General features: G+C 36.3%; 1 long non-coding RNA gene across 1 annotated transcript; it reads left to right on the top strand.

Moving 5' to 3' along the window:
• Window positions 1-1,590: 1,590 nt before the first annotated feature.
• Window positions 1,591-4,949, top strand: LOC123159192 (uncharacterized). The gene is made up of 3 exons (XR_006479566.1): window positions 1,591-1,609; window positions 2,514-2,630; window positions 4,894-4,949. It is a non-coding gene; the product is annotated as an uncharacterized lncRNA (long non-coding RNA).
• The last annotated feature ends 938 nt before the right edge of the window (window positions 4,950-5,887 follow it).

The raw sequence follows: 5,887 nt of genomic DNA, 5'->3' as shown, positions 1-5,887 counted from the left end.
AAAGGGGGAAGAGAAGAGAAGGAAGGAGGGGGCGCAGCCCCTCCCCCTAGTCCAATTCGGACTAGGCCTTGGGGGGCGCCCAGCCTTTCCTCTCTCTTTCCCCTAAAGCCCAATAAGGCCCATATACTCCGCGGCGAATTCCCGTAACTCTCCGGTACTCCCAAATATACCCGAATCACTCGGAACCTTTCCGAACTCCGAATATAGTCGTCCAATATATCAATCTTTACGTCTCGACCATTTGAGACTCCTCATCATGTCCCCGATCTCATCCGGGGCCCCGAACTCCTTCGGTACATCAAAACTCATAAACTCATAATATAACTGTCATCGAAACCTTAAGCGTGCGGACCCTACGGGTTCGAGAAGTATGTAGACATGACCGAGACACGTTTCCGATCAATAACCAATAGTGGAACCTGGATGCTCATATTGGTTCCCACATATTTTACGAAGATCTTTATCGGTCAGACCGCATAACAACATACGTTGTTCCCTTTGTCATCGGTATGTTACTTGCCCGAGATTCGATCGTCGGTATCTCAATACCTAGTTCAATCTCGTTACCCGCAAGTCTCTTTACTCGTTCCGTAATGCATCATTCCGTAACTAACTCATTAGCTACATTGCTTGCAAGGCTTATAGTGATGTGCATTACCGAGAGGGCCCAGAGATACCTCTCCGACAATCGGAGTGAAAAATCCTAATCTCGAAATGCGTCAACTCAACAAGTACCTTTGGAGACACCTGTAGAGCACCTTTATAATCACCCAGTTACGTTGTGATGTTTGGTAGCACACAAAGTGTTCCTCCGGTAAACGGGAGTTACATAATCTCATAGTCATAGGAACATGTATAAGTCATGAAGAAAGCAATAGCAACATACCAAACGATCAAGTGCTAAGCTAACAGAATGGGTCAAGTCAATCACATCATTCTCCTAATGATGTGATCCCGTTAATCAAATGACAACTCATGTCTATGGTTAGGAAACATAACCATCTTTGATTAATGAGCTAGTCAAGTAGAGGCATACTAGTGACACTTAGTTTGTCTATGTATTCACACATGTATCATGTTTCCGGTTAATACAATTCTAACATGAATAATAAACATTCATCATGATATAAGGAAATAAATAATAACTTTATTATTGCCTCTAGGGCATATTTCGTTCATCATCTGCTTCTACTTCTTCAGTCCATGGCTTCTATTCTTCCTCTTCCTATCGCGAGCTAGGGTTCTTGGGGTTTGTTGCTAGGTCTTCTCCCTGTGCTTAATCTGCTCCTTCATATGCTGGAGCTTCTTGTTTCTTTGTTAGATCTGCTAACTTAGGTGCTTCTCCTTGGTTATCTTTGGTGCTTGCAGGTGTTTCCAATCGGGCGGTTTGGTTGCTGTTGGATTGGATTTCCTGGCATCTTATTTTTTTCAGGTATTCTTGTCTGCTGCATCCTTTGCCTTAGTTCATCTTGCCCTTTTCTCTTTAGTCCCCTCATGCGCCTAACTTTGCAAGATCTGCTCACCTGGGTGCTTCTCTATGTTTTTTTATGGTGTTTGCAGGTCTTCACAGTCGGGTGTTTTGGTTGCTGTAGGATCTGCCGTTGCTATGGTGTCAATGATTTTTTTCTTACACTTTTGCTTAATGAGTAATTTATGGAAGTTTAGGTTTTTGGGAGATGTAATATGTTAACATTTAGTAAAGATTAGGCAGGTTTTTTTTGGGCTGTGTCTATCCTAATTGTGTGAATGTATATATATTTATCATCAAGGCTGATTTAAATTCAATGAGTTTACTACTGCATCTGTAGCTTTTTTGATATATTACATTGTATATTGTAGGCTAGTTTTAGTGTTCTTGCTTTTGTTTAATGTGTGCATTTTTTGTACAATGAGTATGCAAGTTTGTAATTGTAGCTTTTTTTTATTTTTAGGAAGTAGGCTGTTTGTACTCATACTCAATTGTGTGCATTTTTTTAGGCATTTAGTATATCCTAGATAGTTACTAATGTAGTCTATCATGAATCTTATTTTTGCTGTTCTAAATTATGTGTAATTTCAGTACGATGAACATGCAAGTATCTTATATAGGTTGATTTAGTTTTTTTAAGATGTGAATGTGTGTGTGTGTGTGTGTGTGTGTGTGTGTGTGTGTGTGTGTGTGTGTGTGTGTGTTGTCTTCAATGCCAATATCCCAGTTGATATTTGATGAATCCACACTAGTATAAGTAAAATTAGGAACTGAGTTATATATTATGTTATTTTTCATGTAGATTGAATTCTTTTTTGTTTATATCAATATACCTGCTCGCAATCACTAGTGTGTAGTTATACATTTTTTTTGTAAGTTTCCAATTTGGATTTAGTGAATTCTTTTTCTGTGAGTTATAATCAGATTTGAGAGTGTTTATTTCCTATAGTCAATTTAGGTTGTCCTTCCAGATTATTCTCTTTTGTTTAATTATGTATTTTTTTCTTTTTTATTCAATATTTTTGTTGTTTTCTTTCCCCTATAGATATGGTTTTGCCCCATTTGTCGTTGCCTGGGTGCCCCTTGTGTACCATTTGCGGCAAATCAAGAAGTTCCTGAAGTTTTCGATGTTCTGCTTGATGAGGACTGCTTCAGGAGGATGGTGAGTTGTATTTTATATTGTCTTTTATAAGAAATCTTTAATTGTGTACATATCAGTATGTATGATTTTTGAGTGCTCTCATGAATTCCTGTCAAGTACGCCTGTGTGCATATAAAATGTGTGCAAGAAGTCTTTAATTCTCTACTTTCCAGTCTGTGTTTCTCCACTGCTCTCATGAAACTTGTGCAAGTATGGGCTGTGTCTATCCTAATTGTGTGAATGTATATATTTTATCATCAAGGCTGATTTAAATTGAATGAGTTTACTATTGTATTTGTATCTCTTTTTATATAATACACCGTATATTGTAGGCTAGTTCTAGTCTTCTTGCTTTTGTTTAATGTGTGCATTTTTAGTTTAGCAAGTATGCTAGTGTGTAATTGCAGCTTTTTTGATTTTTAGGAATTAGGCTGTTTGAACTCATACTGAATTGCATGCATTTTTTAGGCATTTAGTATATCCTAGTAGTTACTAACGTAGTCTAGCATGAATCTTCTCTTTTGTTGTTCTAAATTCTGTGTAATTTCAGTATGATGGTCATGCAAGTATCTTATATAGGTTGATTTAAAATGTTTTAGATGTGAATGTATATATGTTGTCTTCAATGCCAATATCCCAGTTGGTATTTGATGAATCCTCACTAGTATAAGTAAAATTAAGGATTGAGTTATATATTATGTTATTTTTCATGTAGATTGAATTCCTTTTTGTGTATATCATTATACCTGCTCGCAATCACTAATGTGTAGTTATACATTCTTTATTTCTGAATTTCTATAACCAGGATATATCATAGGCTTTTTATGGATATTTTTCTGTTGTAGAATGTGTGCAATTTTTACAATTTTGTGTAAGTAGATCCTGATGCTTTTGATGTTAGAATATTTTTTTGCTGCTGTACTTAGTCTGCAAGTTTAGAATTATGACTATGCAACTTTTAATTGTAGTTTGTATTATGATGGAGGTTTTTATATAAAATGTGTGCAATTTAAGTATGACGAGGATGCAAGTTTGTCATTGTAGGTATTTTGTACGCACTAGTATATTGCCTCATAATGAAGGTTTGTGCATTTTAGGTATTAGTTTCCTGTACTCATAATGATGGTTTGTGCATTTTTTGCCATTGTAAAATGTATGCAATTTTGGTTTGGTGAGGATGCAAATTGTAATCTGGAGTTGTATTATGATGGAGGTTCTCTTCAAGTCTCCGTGTTGCAAATTGTAATCTGGAGTTGTATTGTGATAATATCCTTGCTGCAAATTGTCTTGTGCTTGTACATTTGGCTCAAAGTGGTAATTCAGTTAGCACAATGAATTTATATCTAAAAACTGTAGTTGAAATCTAAAAGTTCTTGTAGTTTGGCAGTAGAAAATTCAGGTCCTATACTTTATTTTTTCCCTTTGTTGGTTCACGCACAAGAACTGTAAGTTTTGAACTACACTTAATTTGCACTTGCGTAATAAGTATCGTATTTTTGTAGTTTTTTTGTATATGCAATTTTTTTGTTTTATGATATCTGGGAGGTGTTCTGGTTTGACTGTAGCTTCAAAACTATGTAACTTCATAGTGTGGTTTAATTCTGAGAAAGCAATTTTACATATAAATTTCTGATTTCTAGGAGGTGTTCTGGTTTAACTGTAGATAAATAACTAGAGAACTAAATAATTCTGGTTTAACCTTTTGTGCATGCATTCTATATAAGTTTGTGATATCTGGGTGGTGTATTCTTGTAACTGTAGTTTTGCAACAATTTTAACAAATTTCACCCAACTACATCCATGCATATATTACACCAGCATATTCCATAGGAGGAAGTTCAGTTGTCTGAATATACGTGTTTCAATAGAGTTTTTTAAAATTCAACTAGTGTAATTTTTTATATCTGCCAGATGTTTCAATGAAAAAAAAATCAAAGGTAGGCGCTCTGGCACGCAATTTTTTGTATAATTTTTTGATTTCTGGGTGGTGTTATGCTATAGTTGTAGATAAGTAAGTACATAACTACATAGTTCTGTCACACATTTTTGTATATAATTTTTTGATTTTTGGGAGGTGTTCTGCTATAGTGGTAGATAAATAAATACATAACTACCTAGTTCTGGCACGCATTGTTTATATAATTTTTTGATTTTCTGGGTGGCATTCTGCTTTAACTACCTAGTTCTGGCACGTGAAACAGGTTCTTCTCTCCCCTTTTTTCTTTTCTTCGTTTTGTCCTTCTTGACAGATCTGTGAAAAATGAGAACTCGTCCATTTTTCCAGTTTTTCTGTAGTGGATGTTTGGCCGACTGGAGAAGGACTTTGGAAGGAAGAAATGATACTCAGAAGTTTCTCTGCGTTGTTGGGCTTTGTCAACTGACCTCTATTTTGTGTTAGTCATTTTTCTATGCCTTGTTAGTTGAATTTTTTTTTGCCAATCGACTGATAGCCACACCCATTAACTTATGCTCGTGCATTGCATGAAAGAGAAAATTGTTTAAGTGAAAGTACAACGCCCAGTAGTGAATTTGTTGCGAAAAACTTGCATGTTGTCCGATCCACTTTGATTGCAGGGTAGGCAACCTTTTTTTTCTAGTTTTTCTGTAGTGGATGTTTGGCCGACTGGAGAAGGACTTTGGAAGGAAGAAATGATACTCAGAAGTTTCTCTGCGTTGTTGGGCTTTGTCGACTGACCTCTATTTTGTGTTAGTCATTTTTCTATGCCTTGTTAGTTGAATTTTTTTTTGCCAATCGACTGATAGCCACACCCATTAACTTATGCTCGTGCATTGCATGAAAGAGAAAATTGTTTAAGTGAAAGTACAACGCCCAGTAGTGAATTTGTTGCGAAAAACTTACATGTTGTCCGATCCACTTTGATTGCAGGGTAGGCAACCTTTTTTTCCAGCCAACAAATTTTCCCTACGAATCTTCCCTTTTACACCAGCCCACACAATAATTTCTTTAATTATGCACTTTTTCTCTAGACCACAAATATTTATTAAATTAATTTACTCCAACCCATAATCCTTCCTCATTAATTAGCAAAGCCTCTCCCACCTTTCTATTTGAGAGATCCAGCCTCTCCTCCCTTTTTCTTTGAGGGATCCCGTTTAGTTAGCTCACAGCAGACAACGATGTTGAACGTATATAAATTGGTGAGAATCGGTTTTGTGTAGCAAGGTGGGACTATTCAACGTAAAATATGCAAGGGTTTTGTCCGTTGATGATGTACGTGCGCTGTGATTCAGTTGGCCCGGCCGCTAGAATGCAGGTC

Source organism: Triticum aestivum, chromosome 7B (assembly GCF_018294505.1).
Source record: "Triticum aestivum cultivar Chinese Spring chromosome 7B, IWGSC CS RefSeq v2.1, whole genome shotgun sequence".
In the NCBI taxonomy this organism is placed as follows: Eukaryota; Viridiplantae; Streptophyta; class Magnoliopsida; order Poales; family Poaceae; genus Triticum; species Triticum aestivum.
The sequence above is the reverse complement of the archived record's forward strand: the minus strand, read 5'-3'. Positions and strand labels throughout refer to the sequence as shown.